We start from the raw sequence: 21,001 nt of genomic DNA on the forward strand, positions 1-21,001 counted from the left end.
TTACTGTTTCTCTGAATTTCTTCAATCTCTATACCAGAATCCAGTCGTTCCTACGGATTTCTCTTTCTTGGTCAATCAGTCACTAAGCCGATACTTCAAAATCTCCTTTTCATCCCATTTTCTGTTCATTAGATTTATGAAACCTCTTTTATTTCGTTCACTTCTCAGCCACCATTCTATTACTATTTTGTTTACTTCTTTTTCCCCATTTCATGCCTTTTCTTTTTCTTTCAACACTTGACTGCGATTTTGGTCCTGATCAATAGCTTGATGACAGTTTGCCGAAGCTAGATCAAAAAAACTCCCTGCCTGTCGTGGGTGACAGCTCATGGTAAACAGTTCCAGTCCCGATAGCACATTTGCGGTTATTATTTAATTTTGGCATCACTCATTTCGAGGTAGCATTTGTAAGGTTGTGCAATCACCAGTATTTCTTATAGTGACACCACCCCAAGGTCGATTGTGAGACATGGCACCAGGATTCCACACCTATCATCTTGTATACTGTTTGTAGCGCCAGTCTCGTTCAATCTATTGTTTTATACCTTTGTATTTGACATTTTTACTCCTGAGAATATTGGTGGCACATCCATCGGTGTTTTTATTAAGTCACCTTTTCAAGAGTGGTTGCCGACCAAGTCTGAAGGGACTCCTAGGCCCCGGAGTGGTGTTACAGGGACAATATTTTCCCTACAGTGACCTGGAGGTAGCAAGGGGCCTACTTTGGCCGTCTAGCCATATATGTGCACTGAAGCGTTATCCTCACGGCCATTCACAGAGCTTGGCTCATTTTCCAAATAGCTGTCTAGTTGGTAAAAAGGATGCTGTTGGTTGCTGATAGGGGGTGGGTGAGTTTTGTCCAGCGTACAGATGTGTGAAGACGGAGAACTGTTTCTAACTGGAAATTAATTAAATATTAGGACAGGAAAATTAAATTCAAATCTAAATTTAAGCATGAAAAATGCGAAGATATTACCTTACGATTCCCACGATAGGACGTCCTAAGTGTAAATAAACACCCTACCTCCTGTTAGTAGCAATTGAACCATGTGTTTTGCAGAGAGTGAGTCGGGGAGAGATAGAAAGAGTGAGAGAGAGAGAAAGAGAGAGAGAGAGAGAGAGAGAGAGAGAGAAAGAGAGAGAGAGAGAGAGAGAGAGAGACTGAGAGAAAGAGAGAGAGAGAGAGAGAGAGAGAGTGAGAGGGATGAATTGAGATTATAATTTCAATGAGAGGAAAATTGAATTCAAATCTAAATTTAAGACACAGCTTGTTGCTTTGGCTGTTGCTGTTGTTGTTACTCTTCTTGTTGCTGCTATTCTTTGAGTACAATATTTGTGCATTAGAAATAGTTTTCCTTTTTATGAGTATTCGATATCCCCAAATAGTATTCTGTTCTTATTTTTTAAGACATTTTCCTTGGGTATCTCTAGTTTCTCGTTTCTGTCAGCATTAAATAGATCTGGCACGAGTTCCAATATCAAGATTCAGTAATATATTATTTCATGTCAACTACTTAGAAGCCAGAATCAATATTATTTTATTGTTACTTTCCCGCCATATTATTTGTGGTGGTTATTTATTATAATCTGCTTTGTGATATATATTTTCCCAGTTTTTATTGCGGAGTTTTTAATAGATCGCCACCCTTAAACACCCTTCATTCTCTACTGTGAGAGCAACGCGTTATAATTCATACATTTTGTATTTGACGAGGTAAATATTTTAGACTTTGTTGTTTAAATTTAACTGTAGTTACCATACTCATTGCAGTTCTTTCCAAAGAACAAATATCTTAAGCTTCTGAGAGTTTTAGCATTAGTATTAAAAGCAGTTATTTTTAATATTTTTATGAGCCCGTCTTGTTTTCCCATATAATCAATACCAAAGACGTTGTACTGAAATTCAGTTATTTCGATTAATATATCACATATATTTAAATTTGTCTCTCGTAAGGTAGAACGGCAAATCAACATCTATAAATGCGTTTTGGAGAATTAGTGTCACTAAAGATAGTAACGTTATGTATTGATGTCAGCGAGGTGACAGATTCCATTAGAATTTCTAATATTATATACGTGTATACAATATCGACGCAATCTGTGACCGTCTTGTCATCGAAAATCAGTAATTAAACATGAACGAATATAGTCACACATTAGCTCAAAGGCAAAGAATAAAAAAAAAACAAGAAAACAAAGACATGCACAAAGTGTGCTGAAATTAATTTACTTATTCCTACTAACAAACACGTGAAAACACAAACACATTCGGGTGTGCTTGTATTTGAGTATGTATAGAAAGTGTATGAGAGAGAGAAGATCTGTAGGAAAAAAAATCTTCTTTTAAAAAACAAAAAAAAGGAAGTATCTCTTCGGACACCTCGAGCTGCCTATGCTGTGAGACATACATACAAAGAAAATGAAAATGAAAAACAATAATAATTAAGATCCAGAAAACTGCCTGACCGACCTCTGTTCTGATATAATGAGTAATTTGGTGTTTGTGTCAACCTGGTAATAATTGAAATAGGCTGACGCTAGTACCAAGTTCCTCATTATAAGAAAGCATTCCAAACGCTTATGAAGAAATTTTGATGTGTTATGTAGAGCAACACTTATGACGTGACGTGTGGAATTCCATTATTTATAATTATCAACTGTGTAAATTCACTCTATGTTGTCACTTAGATATAATTGAGATTATTATTTCTCTATATGTAAATGGATCTACATTGGTTGCGGCAATGCGTGTTCCAATTCTTCGATCATTGAACCTGTATTCTCATTAAATGTGCAAGTAATTTTCCATAGACAGGAGGCAACTTAATGTAATTCTTAAGGAAAATTAGTGACATTGTGCTTTGAAGTGTAGATACATTACATGAAAATGCCTTCGAAATATTTTCTTCCATCCTAGTTTCTCTCACTAAGTTTAGTCGACTGTGTAGAAACGTCAAGTTCATGGCAAAGCCACCTGTTCAAAGTAACACGCAGGAGGCTAAAACGTCATTATTACAGAGAAATATGCCTTAAGGATTCGGCTACCTATGCGTCTACGATTATCTCATTAAAACGAACAGTTAACCACGTTTGTATAATATATACGATCTGTAGCATGAAAATATGTAGAATCTGAAGAGAAATAAACAAGCTGAAGTAACCTACATGATGCACTACACGTGAGGAAACTGTGGTTACGCGATATGTTGTGCATGAACATTTCACAAAATTGACACGGCATGGAAATTTCAGAACTACAAAATATGTATACAGACACATACGCACGCACACACACGCATGAAATGACTCAAACACATGCATAAAAATACTTACAATCAGGCAAGAATAGGGGAACTCGTATATATATATATATATACATATAGTAGATATTGGCTAGTCTATTTCGTAGCTGCTTCGATAGCAGTGTCAAACTGGCAAAGGGTCACGCCTACGACGGTGGAATTTGCGCACAACGCAGTGCATAAACGTTTGTGGAAAGTAAAGTAATAAAAGTGCGCATACGTCGATCAAAAGAGAATGGGGAAAGGAAGATAAATCAAAGCATGCGTACAGACAGACATACGCACACATATACACAAACACACCTTACGCACTCACACACATACACACACACGTACAGACACACGTACAAGTACACACGAACGCGCATGCGCACAAACGGTCACACACACCCGCATGCGCTGCCACATGTACACACACACGCATAGACACACATAAAGTGGGGTGCTCAGTAATGTTCCTGGCTTTGAGCAAAAGAAAATACAGGTGGGTCAGTTAATTTTGATTTTATTCAACATATTCCTCTCCTGGTTCACTCACTTATTGCAGTTTTTCTTAAAAGACCTCGAAAGTTTGGGTCATAGACCAGGTCTTTCGTGACTTCTTAAAAGTTAGGAATCTTTCAGCACTACCGCGTATAAAATAGGAGGTTACAATCGTAGATGAAAATATATAACTACGCAAGTATCAATTTTACACCAAGTTATATACATTAAATATGTGACTGTGTAGTATATTGTATAATCATAACATTATTAATTGCATCCATCACGCATAAGCTTGCGAACAGTGTGTAAGAGAGAGGGGCAAAAGTGTGCAGTAGGAATTGTCTCATTAAAAGTTTATTTTGATTACTTGGAACTGGTACATTAAATCCAACATGTTTTTCGCAGATCCCGTCAGCAAAATTTTACGAAGAACGACTGAGTGTTAATAACTTTCTAATGCTGTGTCAGTTACCTTGTTCTTGTAGGTAGTTACTGAATGATTAAATGAAAGCATACATGCGTTGTTAAATATACATCTTAAAGACTAAATTAATTGATGTTAAAACCATCTGGACTACATACTGAGTACCCTGTACGACAACATTCGAAATATATTTTAGATTTTAATTTAATGTCGTCGACGGAATCTACAACTGACATCATTTGTATAGAGTTTTTAAGACGCCTGAAACGGAACTGACAACGATTTTCAAGACTAATGTTATTAGAAATCTGTTTACTGTGAGCTCAATTGTTTTATTAGAAGTCATATCGTTTCCTCGTTCCTTTTTCTGTATTTGCGGGGAGATGGAAAAAGAAATCATACTTGATTAAGTGAATTATTTAATATTCCTATCTTTTACTCATGCGAAGTCATAATCTGAGTCATTATTAACAGACAGCATAGAAAAATCTGCTTTGAGCGTTTGGTCTGTTATAAGAAGCATTCTCAACTATTTAGTAAATATTTGATAATCAATGAAACGTAATTTTCATTAAAAGTGGAGCATGTAACATATCTAATTGATAGACGTATTGGATATGTTGATTTCTCTATGAAATTTATCTCAACATCTACGCATAAACACACACATCCCTATATGCATATATATATACATATACGTGTATATCTATATCTATCTATCTGTCTATCTATCCACAAACACACACAAACACACGCACTCACACTCATACACACATATATATATATATATGCATATATATATATATATATATATATATATATATATATATATATATATATATATATACGCAGGTATTTAGATATGTATGTATTTAGATATGTATGTATATATATATGCGTGTATGTATATGTATGTATATATATATGCGTGTATGTATATGTATGTATATGTATGTATATTGTATTTCCGGGCATATAAAGATCAGAATTGAATAGAACATACACCTATTTTACAATGTTGAAACCTAAATTAACATGTTTTAACAGACTGTAATGAAATTTATTTTACGATTTTGCATGTTAAAAGAACGTTCTATTTATGTGCATAAATTAGATATTTTTTCCCTATGCAATCACTTGAAATATATTTCATGTATGTATTTTAAATTTGTTTCTCCAAAAAATTACTAGTTAGCAATGTGTCATACAAATTATGAAATAAAAAAAAATATTTGTAAAAGAAACTACGTTCCGCGACAACAATATTTTAACTTTATCTTCCTTCAGGGGTACTGTATTTTGGTTCATATATTGACGAAAAAAATACCCATACCGGACGTAAAACAGAATTTCGAGTAACAATATCGATGTTTTATATAACCCTGACCGTCGAAGAGAAATATTTTCATCTTGATACCTAATTATATATCCTACAAGTAACTTATTAAATAATATAACACGTCTCAGATGTAAGTTATACAAATTAGTGTGCGAAGTATAATTAGATACTACATTCCCACATAAATGCCGAAATAAAGTTTAAAAAAAAAAGACTATTCGTATTCCTCTATTACCAGACAATGAAATTTTTCTGATTTTTAATATTTTATTATCACTACGAATTACTGACATGAGGGGGTTACCTAATTTTTGACAATTGGTCTAACATTCTATTGAGGCTACATTGCACGCAGAGTAGTGTTTTGTCTAAATTATAAAACCTTGCATGATACATAGAAAAATACGTTACATATGTGTGTGTCCGACTGTATTTGTGTGTGTATTTGTGTGTCTGTGCGTAAGTATGTATGTGTGTGTCTCTCCCTCTCTGTGTCTGTGTGTCCGTGTATGTTTGTGTATGTGTGTGTTTGTGCGTATCTATGTGTGTGTGTGTGTGTGTGTGTGTGTGTGTGCGTATCTATGTGTGTATGTGTGTGTGTGTGTGTGTGTGCATGTGTGCACGCGCGTATTTTGTCTGTACACACACAGAGACAGAAAGACTCGTCTAAATATGTAGAAATTCTTTGCAGCTTGGTATCTCTTAAACACATAATCCATGAAATTATATATCAAGTGATTATAAATTTAATACAATTCTTAATATCAAGTATTTAATGACAGTTTATCTTTGTTCAGACACATTAATGTCAGCAACTATATGTGTATCCAATCTTCAATAAGATTAAGGGTATTGAGGAAAATGAATCAGTAACGTCGATTATTTGTTAGGTTTCAGTCGCTTACCGATGTGCAAACTTATACACAAACGATTTAATATAAGATTAACAATACATGTCATCATTTATTAAAAATGATGATGTATTCCTTTAATACAAAACATTCAGATATCATTGATCTCATTTAACTCGTTAATAAGGTTTATTGATCATTTTAATGTCAATATCAACGACGTTTTGAAACACACGTGCACACACACACATACAAACACACACACAGCACACATGCACACACATACACGCACGCACTCACATATATAACTGTACGACAAAGTTTACAGCTGTGCACTTTTAACGGATACTGTTGCATTATAGTAGGATTCTATCTGAGGGTGGTCGTAGGTATCTAGAGTGTAAAGAAATTGAAATCTTATTATTTATGTCTTTACGTATAAAATATAAGAAGTAAAAGTGATATATATATATTATTAAGTGCCACAATCAGAAATATTAAAGAATAAATTATTACATATATTGTAAAATGCTTATAGATGCACACATGCACCTGCACGTATATGCATTGATACATGCATACATACATACATACATACATACATACATACATACATACATACAAACATACATACAAAGTTCCTCTTCGGATGTCGACTACAGTAGGACGTCCCCATTACTGAATATACATGTTGAAATCCGCAAGTAATCGTAGCGTTTACAGAAACGAATTTCATTACGAGAAAATGGAACATATTTTTTAGAAACTACTACAATTGGCTCAGCACCTCTGTATCCGCTGGTACTTGACGATACTGATACGCGATAGTATTTTGTAATTTTGCCTGTTCTTTCAATCTTCTTACATAGCTATGGGATCACTTGATTCTGCAGAAGTAACTGACCTTGTAGGAATTTACATCCTAACGCAGATACAATTATATATTCCTGGGTTGAATGGAAGGCTATACAGAGATAACACATTATTCTTCCTACATAAATGTAGTAAAGTACAGCGCGAAAAGTACAAAACATCTCCAAGTTTTTTTTTTCAATAATGGACTATCCGTCACCATAATCAATGAATACCGTAGAGTCAACTTTTTAGATGCTACTTTTGATTTGCTTACAGGTTTACACGAACCGTTTCATAAACCTAATGAGAACCTAAAATACATCAACGTTGGATCTAATCAATCACCAACAATAATTAGGGGACTCGTTAATAACATCTCGGCTAGAATATCCAGGTTATCTGCAAATGGAAATGCAATCAACATACACGCACCTTATTACAACTGAGCCCAGATACCCTGAGAAAATCTGATATGCCAGTAGTAGTAGTAATAATAATAACAACTCTTATAACTCAACTAATGATGATACGATTCATTATAACAACGCGTGTCTACGGGAGCGTGCGTATATAGATATATGCATGCCTATATAGAGATATATGCATGCATGCGATAATACACGCAGTTTTAGACGCGTTTTGACCTTGTCACTACACAGCAATTTCTCATTGTTTTAACGGTCATTTTTCACAGGAATTTTCAATGGCCGTATAACTGAAGAATTGTTGGCGTGGGCTCCCACCCTGGCATCCGAAACGCGGAGTTTTATCATGGCTACCGAATAAGTGTCACATATTTTTACAGATATATATATACATATATATATATATATATATATATATATATATATATATATATATATATATATATATATATATATATATATATATATATATATATATATATATATATATACGTCTGTGTGTATGTATTCTGCCATAAGTAATTAATAGGACCACATGGAAAGAAACATTTCATGATTTTTCATAATACAATCGTATTTTAGGCACCATAGCCCATCCGTGAAAAGAATTATTGTTTGCAGAGGCATATCCGTTTTTTTTGCTTTTTGTGGAGTTCATTTGAGTTATTCACGCGGGAGTCGTTTGTATGTTATAAGATTAGTTTGTTCGCTTTTGAGACTTTGCATGTTTTGAAGCATACCACGGCTAATCATGCAAAACTAATTTTGACTTTCTATTGTGATGTGAGCCGTTCATTTTTGACGTAGTCAGTTGACAAGGAGCCGAAGCGTTGCTTGAATTTTACCGTCCATAGCAACATAACATAATTTAAACAATGCTACTTGCGTATTTCTCCCATCATACAAAAGACATAGCACACGGTATATTGGATGGAATAAAGCTTGATAACACAGAAAGGAGTTTCCCGCAAGGAAAAGGTGTTTGAAAGGTAAAATTCAACCTTTTACCGAACTGGGCTAAATGTATACCGGTTTAGCTGCACATTGTGCTTTCCAGCCATCAGATAACAGCAAGTAAATTGATTGGAGATGGTCTGATATCCTACACTGTCGACAATATGCTGAAGCTTAGATTCCCCGACAAAATTTTGTATGTTGCGGCCTATGTTGACGCCAATGACATCATCATAATACAAATGAGTTAGCGCAATATACTATATTTTTTTGGTGGTGAGAGGCAACTGATGGATTTGCTGAGCTTTGATTGACATATCCTGGGTTCTTTAACCCAGCAAGTGTTCAATCATCTTTAATACTTTTCATCGGGCTCCAGTGCTGGCTGCTTTTTTTAATAAGATGCTGTGGTTAATCTTGTCGACGGCCTTGCTGAAGTAAATATATATATGACGTCAGCATTAGAGCTCCCCCTCGGTGCGTTTAGTATGTCATTAACGTGATGCGGGAGCTGTTTCAGCCAGGAAGTATACTGCGGAACTATACTGTTTCAGAACATGTAGGCTGTTACTTTCCAGAAAATGAGTTACACGAAATCTTACCGCTTTCTTAAATATTTTGATGATATAAGATGTGAGTATGAACAGCCGATAACTCACATCCTTCTTTGAAGATTGCGACAATCGACAGGTACAGGAATGTAAGGGGAATATAGCAATTATTCAAAGATTTTCTCCAGCAATCTTTCAGGAATTCAGCGGCTGAGTAATTGTTTTTGGAGCTACTATGGTAACCAGGAAGTCAAATGATATATCGGACAGTGTGTTCTGGGTGGTTGTCCATACGAACCACGTTATGATTGGTAAAAGTAAAGCGGTACTGCTTCTGCAGAATCTAAACCTTGTCATCTACACTAATATGCAGAGTTTTATCTTCATCATTCAGATGTTAAATACATGATGCAATGACCTTATTAAGTTTGATTTACGAGGAGAAACATTTCCTTTGACACTCGAGGACAGTCTTTATGTAGATTTAATGACTGTGTTTCTTTGATTCTAGTGAAAAGGATATAGATCCCCTTCGGTAATTAATGACCATAGGATTACACCTAGAAATATCCCCTCCGAGGTAGAAATCCGAGCAATGTCGTTTATGGAAGATCAGCAGTCGTTCATGCATATTAGCCTCTCCTCTTCACTGATGTTATCAAAAGGAAAAGCAAAGACCGATACAGTTTGGCATCGGTAACGTTGCAACTTATTTCTACAGCTGAGTGAACTTGAGTAGTGTGAAATAAAGTGTTTTGCGCAAGATTCGATTCTCTGTGCGAGAATCGAATTCACTACCTAATATTTGTGAGCCGGGCACTCTAACTACTGAACCATGCAACTTTGATTCTAGTTATGCCTTATCATTTGATTGGGATGGATGCAGCTGAAAATATTTTAGCCGTTTCAATTTTCGACTAATTCGTTACTTTATTCTTATAAATGTAGTTATGATTCGTGGGACCCTGTGTTTAAGTTTTCTCATGGAGCGAAGTGGATAGTTGTGTGTATATACATTTGTGACATTGTCCACAAATTGCAGCCAGTACTTGCTGATGATGCTTAATTTGAAAGAGCGAGTGAAAAAGCTATCAAAGACTGAGAGATCGTGGCTGATTCCATTCTAATTGGTACTGCGTAGATCCATGAGGTGAAACGTGTGTGCTGGAGTGAGACCGTTCAGTTTCACTTAATATATGTAAATATATGTGCGTCTGTGTGTGTGTGTGTGTGTGTGTGTGTGTGTGTGTATGTGTGTATGTGTGTGTGTATGTGTGTGTGTGTGTGTGTGTGTGTGTGTGTGTGTGTGTGTGTGTGTGTGTGTGTGTGTGTGTGTGTACAAGCACACAAAGTGAGATGTATATAAAGAAAAATAGACAGACAGCAAGAAAGTCACAGACTGGCAGACAAGCAGACAGAGAGAGAGAGACATAGATAGGTAGATAGAGAGATAGATAGATAGATAGATAGATAGATAGATAGATAGATAGATAGATAGATAGATAGATAGATAGATAGATAGATAGATAGATAGATGCAAGCAAATATGGAGGCGCGTTCTTCAGTTTTATTGTATTTGTGCATAAGTTTTGAAGTTTTGTCTCAAAACATCGCAATAAGAAGTGTCAAGTGAATAATAGCCGCAATGTTGTTTTGAATATTATTTAACATTAAATCCGTGTCGGAGAAATTGCACTTGACATATAAATTAATTTTTTCAATTGATAATCACATCTCATAGAGGAGACCTGTTCATTACTCACACAGGTAGTTGATACTTATCATCACGCATACGTAGAAATATTAGAACTTTCTGTTTGAAGCGAATTGATAAAATTGCTACTATTCACATTTAGAATACTTTCGCTTCCATACTTGCTGATGTTTAATTTTGTGTGATTTAGATCAATGTCCAATCTGTCCACAACGAATCATTAGAGGAAAGAAGAACGCATATATAATTCCCAATACATTTGCAATATATTTTGGTGTAATATATACAGATTGTTCAACAGTCTAAACTCGAAATATATGAGAAAATATACGCGCAAATGCACTGGTAGAAACTACGAAGACTATCGTTAAATTATTTGATAGTACTTCGAGACAGCACTGTCTGACATAACTAACAGAATTTAATCAATGGTGTGTGCTGTCACTACACAGATATTTCTTTAACAGGAATTAGTTTGGATTTGAAAGCAACACCTATTCTTAGAGGTCGGGGGGGATAAAACTGATATCGTTTTTGATTCTCGTCTTCTCACTTGTAATTCTTGCTTTTGTTGTTGCTTTTCTTCTTCTTTTTCTTCTTCTTCTTCGCCTTTTCTTCTTCTTCTTCTTCTTCTTCTTCTTCTTCTTCTTCTTCTTCTTCTTCTTCTTCTTCTTCTGCACACAGACATACACATATATATACATACATACACATACACGCACGCACACACACACACACACACACAGACATACACACACACATATATATATGTATATACCTCTTCGCCTATACAGTCAACATGTGTCTGTATGCGAGTGTGTGTGTGTGTGTGTTGTGTGTGCATATGTGCGAGTGCGTGAGTGTCTGCAGCGAGCCCGTGTTAGGTATATGTACGGATGATTCTCACAATGTCTATAAGAAGGTAATGCTTAAACAAACTTCAGAATCAACGAGACTGATGTGAGGAAGCCGGTATGGCGAGAAAGGGGGACCTGATCTGAAGATTATCCATAGGTTGTCTGTTAATTCACTAACGGTTCCTTCATTGTTCAGCCTGATATTCTGGTCTAAGCTAAAGTCCTAATAATTTCTATATCTGGGTTTACACTATTCTACATTTTGTGTTGCGAACGTCGTACACAAAAGAAATATTTCTAACGTCTTGTTGTTAGAATTATATACGGTTAACAGTTTGTGAAATGTTATGGAATTACCACAATAATATACGCTAGGCGTACGTGACGATTTGTTCAGGGTAATGTGTTTTTAGTATATAAGCAATAACAGTGTTTTAATACTACGTTTATCAGTCCCCTATTACTATCAATATTTATATATTCGGTATAAATTATTGTATGTAAATTATCTTTCAGAACTATTTGTATTCAAATATATATACAAAGACTCTAATTCGTGGGGAAAGATAATAGCTAAAGATACGTATTGTTTTATTTTAGTTTGAGACTGAACAATAATCTACCCAATCTCTTTGATAGGTGTATAATAATGTGTATATGGCGTGTAACGTACAGATAAATTATTAAATCAAAAATTACATTATACTTTCCCGCTTGTTTCAGATATTATCTATATAAAGCTGAAACTCTCTGTAATATAAATAATTATGTACTTATACATAATTTATAGTGACATCACTAAAGTGTTTCAACGGAAGTTCATAAATCAATACGCCAGTCCTTGTAAGTGTTAGCAACCAACATTTGCCTATGCATTTATCTGCATTTATCTCGTTATTTCTGGAGTTTTGTAGCTGTCAGAAAAATGTGTATTAAAGAATATGTGAGGACGTATGGAGGTTGCTGAACGACAATAAACAATGTTGTGCTCCACTTGAATTTTCCATTCTGAAATTACAATCGACAATTGATTTGCTAATTTAAATACCACGTGAACAACGATGACTTTATAACTATTCGCAGGCCCATAGTGTACAATGCTAGTGTGTCTTATCACCCCAGGAAGACACCTCTAGCTGGCTAACGACGCACTGCGTTTCTGAGTAGTATTTGCAAACGGAAATCATCGTTCGCATATCTAGCTTTACGTGACATGCACAGCAGCTGGTTTCTACGTAGTAACCCGTTATCAGTCTGTGATAATCACAATATATATATATATATATATATATATATATATATATATATATATATATATATATATATATATATATATATATATATATATATATAAATTCAAATTACGACAAACGTAAATAAACAAACGAAGTTTGCTTTTAGAGGTGTTGAGATGTCTTAGAAAGTTAAAGAAGTGATTTTTAAATTCTCAATCGAATGATAATGCTAATAATACAACCTGAACAAGATAAACTACCCCTATTTTGCAGAAAAAAGTGTAGGTGGTTAGCTGTGGACTCCAACTCACATCCCCGTGATTACACATCTCAACGACTCTAAAAGCAAACTTCGTTTGTTTATTTACGTTTGTCGTAATTTGAATTTAACATATGATAGCGTCTCATAAAGCGAGATTTCTATACATCTTAAATTTGCAGAGGAATTTGGAGTGGGGGAGTTTAGCTCAATCGGTCGAGCATCGTGACGCGTAATCACGGGGATGTGATTCATACAAAAACCGAACACGGAGCATCCGAAATTTACATCAGATTCTGCGCATTTCCTTGCGCCAGTTGGAATATGAGATATGCCTTTAAAATAATATACTGCTGCCTCAACCTTCTCTCACTCCTGAGTACTTATGTATAGCATTGGTAAGCCTGTTGCCCCTGCTGAAATAACATTGGCATCTTAGAATTGTTGTCTGAATCTTTCCATAGCGATATATTATTTCTTCATCGTCTGATCGCATGGCATGAAAGTATGGTGGAGGAAGTATACCTGTTCTGGAAAAATATGCTTACATACATTATCCTTTACTAGAAAATCTTGACGGTGCTGCATTCAGTGAATCCATTGAAATGCTTCATAATTATCAAATATTGACACTCTTGGAGCAATTATCCTTACGTTTTGACAGATATTATTCTAAATCCACTCTGTCGTAAGGAAACATTTCCCTTATACGTGTAATAGTGTTTCAACAATTTTCTAAAATATATTTACATATGCTATATCTATATACATACATAAAATAAGGACATACATATAAGTGTACACGTACAGAAATATTGCATATATATATATATATATATATATATATATATATATATATATATATACGCACGCACGCACACACACACACACACACACACACACACACGGACATAGACCCTCACAATCAGACACGTGCACACACACAAATATATGAGATATCTCTTCATTGATATATATGTATATATGTTTGTATGTGCATCTGTGTGTCTGTACATACGCATAAACAGTTTTACACTTTTCTCAACGTATTCACCGTATTGCATACAATGCGCAGTTATTTCCACAAAAATATAATAAAAACATTTTATATATTACACATAATTGTACTCTAATTGGGGCTCCATTATATGGGGAATTCAACGTGCGGTTAACAAATATTTACGAAAATATAACTTTTTTTCGAAGTGGGTTTTAAACGTACCTAATTAAGGATTATTTACATAGAGGAAACAAACCTAAAAATGCAAGAGCATACTAACTATAACCACTCACATGTTCGACTCACACACACAATATATATGTGCAGTTTTAAAAATTCACCGAACGTTGGTGCTCATGTATATGTACAGTCGCTGTCTGCGTTGACGCGTGTGCGAGCTGACCTTTCTATTATTGTTTATAACTAAATGCTCCACATGTACACACACACACACACACATTATTATATACATACATATATATATATATATATATATATATATATATATATATATATATATATATATATACACATATACACACTTGCAAATAAAAATTTAAGTAAATAAACATGCGCGTATGTATATATGGATATGTATATTCACATGGGTATATTTTAGTATATAATTGTATATACATTCACGGACACACTCACTATGATAGTTGCCGTCATATGTATTTGTGTGCATACAATATATACATTCCTACTAGGAATAAGACCGAACCTGAGCGAAACCAGAAATAAGAGTAAGAAACATAATTAGAACGACGATGATGATGATGACGACGACGACGACAACGACTATGATGATGATGATGATGATGATGATGATGATGATGATGATGATAACGGAATGTGTACGAATTTTTAGATGATGATTCAAGATATATGATTCATATATAAATTAAATTAATGCTTTGATTTTTTTTTTATCCATTAAATTTTAACCTACGCTATATATCTGATTTTTTTTAAAAACTTTGTGAACATGTTTATGACGTTTTTATACAAAAATATTGGTGGCCAATATAAAGATTGTAATGTGTCGACGAAAGTTTCTTAAATGTATATCCACACGCGAACACTAACCTGAACACGGTAGTATACAGCCGCACAAATGCACACACACACACATACACACATATGTATGTATATTTTCATATGTATGGTGTAGTTATGTTTGTATCACCCAATAATGAAGATCTATTATTTTATATTAGATAGCAAGTAGCAAATATATATATACATATATTTTATGCATACATACACATAATTCTAGTTTTTTTCAATATATGTTATATTTATACTGATGTATTATTCATTCTTGAAATGGTGAAACAAACAATGCATTCTTCTTATGAAGAAAGCTGCTTTTTCCACTGTTATGCTGCATACGCATTTCAAATGTGTATACATACATACACACACACACACACTTATATATATATATATATATATATATATATATATATATACATATATATATATCCATACACACATATATATATATATCCATACACACACACATATATATATATATATATATATATATATATATATATATATATATATATATACATATATGTTCAGTATGAACACCAAGCTACAATGCTTCACGATAAAGAGAATTACTACAAATGTCAATAAATGCAACTAGGTTGTTAGATGACAACACCTACATTTCGGCAATTTCCATCGCCTTATCAGTTAAGCCAACTGGCTCGCTTCGCCATCACTATTTATATTTTACTCATCCAAATAACTGGATGATTTTGTGATTCCGTTATTTGTATATATAAAATTAATATGAACAACATTTTACAATCTTTCAACCGAAAGGATAATCACAAGCGTCACTAAATGTGACTAGGTTGTTAGGCAACAACTACTTTGCTAGAAATAAGAGCTAAAACGCTCTAATGCTGTAGTTAAAGCACATGAATGAAAACATGCATTATCATCGGAAAAGTGCCGATTGGGAATGCCTAATAGTGACGTCCCACTCTCGGCAATTTCCGTCTCCTTATCAGTCGCCTTATCATTATATTCGATCGGCACTTTTCGGACGATTATGGTCCCTATTAGAGTATATGCCTTCATTCAAATGCGTTAACTGCAGCATTAGAACATTTTAGATTTTATTTCTAGTAAAGTAGGTGTTGTCTAACACACTAGTAGCATTTAGTGACATTTGTAATTCTGCTTTTTAGTGAAAGATACTTCATATTAATTTTTATATATACACATTAGTGAATCGCTAAATCATCCAATTATTTGGATGACGAAAACATATATACCAATGGCGAGCGAGAGCCGAAGCCGTGCTAGCTTAACTGATAAGGCAAAGAAAATCGCCGAAAGTGACGAGTCAGTATTAAACATTCTAGAAAAATAATTTTCGGACATTATGGCCCCTTTTAGTGTACATGTTTTCATTACCGTTGGGTCACCTGGAAATTCTGAGTTCTCCAGCAACGGAGATTTGTTTCATGATTGCTTTTTTTTTCAGGTTATTTTGCATGCTTTCAACGAATGTGACACCGAAATGACGCGTAAACGGCTCCTTTCTTCGGAAAAGGGAAGGTTTGGCTGTCATTTCTTGCCTGCCTTGCTTCCACATAACAAGTATTTCAGGTCTCTTATCGTAAATAGCTGTTACATGGTGGCAGGCCTTGCTAGAAAAAGCAGCCAAATCTTTGGAGCTGAGATACATTGAATGCACTCCAAAAGAGATTTGTAATGGTATTCTGTTGAGGAGATCTTTTACTTTGACTCTCAGAATTGTCATTACGGATCCGCCGGGATTTTTGTCACCCCTCCCCATTAAAAACTTTTTATTCATTTACTTTTGTTTTAAAGTGAGAGAGGAGAAAATTAAAGATGTTTGAACATGCAAGTAAAATGCGCGTGTGTGTGTGAGAGAGAGAGACGGAGAAAGTGCTATTTACACATACACGAGAACACACGTTCACTCACTCACTCTCTCACCCTCTCTTTCTCTTTCTCTCACTTTCTCACATGCACACACACACACACATGCGCAGTACATATAAGAAGATGTACGTATATGTATTGATGTATGCACGTATACATTACAACACGCCCCTTCACTCACTCTCACTCTTTGTCTCTGTCTTTCTCTGTCTCTCTTTCACACATACACACGTCCATTTCATATAGGCGTACATACAACTTTCACTTTCTCCTCTTACACTTTAAAACAAAAGTAAATAAATAAATAAATAAAAATACGGAAATTACCAACTTGAAAATAATTAGAAAAAAACCATTAATATTGTCTGTTTAAAGAAAGCTAAAATATAAATACTGTAGGAGCAACTTACATTTTAAAAATTAATTCAGTTGATCAATTTCTAAATGATTAAAATAGTGTGTACGTCAACAAATCCACCTTTCTTTTTTCCTTATAAAGTGCGAAGACTATGTGTGTGTATATGTCAGAGATATTGGACGTGTGTTTGTGTTGATTGACAAGTGATGACATTTATTATATTTGTCTGTAATCTGTATTTGTGTATATGTGTTGACGTCTCGAGTAAACACAAAAATTGTGTTTACTCGTTTTCATTAATAAATAGAGGTCTAAATGTCACAAAAATCTGTGCTCCATTGCCGAAAGTAAGTATGTAAAGAAATATGGTAAAAAAAAAATTAACATGAAATATACTATTTGTGAGATATTTCGCGTACACACAAACATCCTTAGAGTTTTAGTATTATTAAAATGTGTGAGTGTATGTGCGTGTGTATATGGGTGCGTGTGCCTGTGTGAAAATAGATATATATATATATATATTTCGTTTTTTGGATTTGGTTTGCAAGATTAAATAAATAAATTTAAAAAAACACACAAACACAGGAATATGCAGAATACATACATACATGCAAACACACACATGCATACATATATACATACACACACATACATATATGCATATGCACACACACATACATACATACACACACATGCACACATACATACATGCATGCATACATAGACACACACTGAGACACACACATGCGCAAAAACAAACAAAAGCAAAAACAGAACGCAGTGTAAATAAAGGACAGAGTCAAGACTATTGAAAAGGTTGCAAGACGCAATGAAAATTTTAGGAAAATAAAAATAAGAAATAAGTGGAAATTTTAACGGTGAGTGTGTTAAATTCTAAGGCACAATAAGAAAATGACTCTCCCCAGACACAACACAATATATATATATATATATATATATATATATATATATATATGTGTGTGTGTGTGTATATATATATATTCATACTTATATATCCGTATACATGCATATGCATATCTGGATGAGTGAGTCTATGTGTGTACCCATTAACGCATATCGCGCACGCGCACATGTTGACACCATTTTCCTGATATTCATATATAATTTTACATTCAATATTGGGAACAGATTATGACTGTATACAACAATCATTGTGTGGGGAAATGAGACAAATACAATTATATTGCACTCTTCAGTATTTGGAATAAATATGTGAATTGCATTTCACAAATTTGACGAGAAAACTTCAATGATAAGTTTAAATCATTTCCAGCACGAGTACATAAAGGATACATATGATTTACGAAAAAGCTCTACAATATCGTCTGATACATAACTAAGTCGTATTATATTTTACTGATATTACGCTAAATATAATAGATATGATTATAAACTGCAACACGGTTGTGCTACTTTTCTGCAAATAGATGTTTCAGATATGAATAATTAAATGGAAGATTAGCCGTATACAAAGTCTAGGTACTATTCAATAATAGTAGGCCATTTTACTGCTTTCCTGAAAGCACGTGCACATATGTGTTTTATTATATCAGTACATTCATCCATATAGGTGTGTGTATGTGTGTGTATGCGTGTGTATGTATGTGTGTGTGTGCTTGCATGTGGAGGTGTATGTATCATGGCGGTGCAAAGGTTATGGCCGATTTTCGAGTCGCTATTAAAATTCAAAAAGCCCATGATATGACAATATTTATTCGTTAATGGGCGGTGAGCTAGCAGACCATTACAATGGCGAGCGAAATGCTTAGACGTATTTCGTCGGTCTTTACGCTCTGAGTTGAATTTCCGCCGAGGTCGACTTTGTCTTTCATCCTTCGGGGTCTATTAAATAAATACCAGTTACACACTGGAGTGAATGTAATCGACTGGGCCCTTCCCCCAAAATTTAGGGCCTTGTGCTTAGAGTAGAAAAGAATATTTATTCGTTAACAGGCGGCGAGGTAGCAGAATCGTTAGCCCGCCGGGTGAATTGCTTAGCGGTGTTTCGCCTGCCGTTACGTTCTGGGTTCAAATTTCGCCGAGGTCGATTTTGCTTTCATTCTTTCGAGGTCGATTAAATAAGTAACAGTTTCGCACTGCGGTCGATGTAATCGACTTAATCCCTTTGTCTTTTCTTCTTTGTCCCCTCTATGTTTAGCCCTCTGTGGGCAATAAAGATATATTCTTTAACATAATTTCCATTGCTTTCAAGAACTTCATCCCATCTCTTATCAAGCTTATAAATGTCACGCTTTTAAAACTTTAGGTTTCGATGCCAAATATGAATCCAACTAATTTTCAACCTCTTCTCTTGATGTCAACTTAACACCATTCAAATGGTTCTGTCGTCCCCGAAACAAGTGATAATACAAAGGAGCAAGTCCTGTAGAATATGAAACACGAAGTAATATTTCCGAACCAAGCTCTTCCAAGAGATCTTTGGTCAGTCGAGGTGTGTGACAACCAGCATTATCATAGTGGAAGATGACACCCTTTCTGTCGACTAAGCAGGGATCATTTCTTTTCAAAGCCGCTTTCGAATGATGACGTTGATCACAGTAGAGTTTAGAAGCAATTTTTTTTTATTGTTGTCTAACATTTCCTTATGAACAATTGCTTCACTATCCCACCACACATTCAACATACTTTGATCATTAAACGCATACACGGACAGGAAACTATCTAAAAGTTTTGGCATGTCATTGAGTTTCTTATGATGTAAATCAGTGTTTCCTAATATTTTCGGGCTGCTGCCCTCTTGGCACGAAGCCACATTTCTAGCGCCTCCCCTCTTCACCACCACAACATGGACCGTTTTATACAGAAAATTTCAAAGCAACAGTGTTTCACAAATAAAACGTAACCTAATTAATCCTTATTTTGTTGTATCTACATTCATTGCCCTATTTTAACCAACCCACTTTTCTCCAACGCCAAACCTCCGGATATTTACAGTGGCCCAAAGACGGCGGTACCGCCCACTTTGGGAAGCATTGATCCAAATATTTTTCAGCTTTGCCAAAATGTTCCCCTCTGATTTGCTACAGATCCTCTCCTGTGTACACCCAGAACAAATAATGATAAGTGATTTCCCTATAATAGTGAACATATACTTTAAATAATAGTATACAATGTGATATGAGAATCCATCCCCAAACATAGACTACTGTGTGTAGCCAATCACGAAGTGTTGAACCAAAGCAAGAAGTTAAATGCAGTGATGTATACTTTTTAGTCGGAGTCGGGAACAAAACGTTACCGAAAAGACATCCATCAAATTTCAGTCATAAAGAATTGTTGATATTACAATGTTATGCAGGACCATATAGGTAACACGAGGAGGCATGGCATTCAATATGAAACTTTTGTCTCTCTTGACCTTCTTCCAGTTATTACCCTTTTTAACTGTTAAATCATTTTTTTATACTTGAAA

General features: G+C 34.7%; 1 protein-coding gene across 1 annotated transcript in view; it reads left to right on the plus strand.

Moving 5' to 3' along the window:
- The window catches only part of LOC106870912 (orexin receptor type 2), a 355,965-nt gene that overhangs the window by 303,989 nt on the left and 30,975 nt on the right, over nt 1-21,001 (plus strand). The gene's annotated exons all lie outside the window — the stretch shown is intronic.

The sequence above is a fragment of the Octopus bimaculoides genome, chromosome 8, assembly GCF_046866305.1.
Source record: "Octopus bimaculoides isolate indiv1 chromosome 8, ASM4686630v1, whole genome shotgun sequence".
In the NCBI taxonomy this organism is placed as follows: Eukaryota; Metazoa; Mollusca; class Cephalopoda; order Octopoda; family Octopodidae; genus Octopus; species Octopus bimaculoides.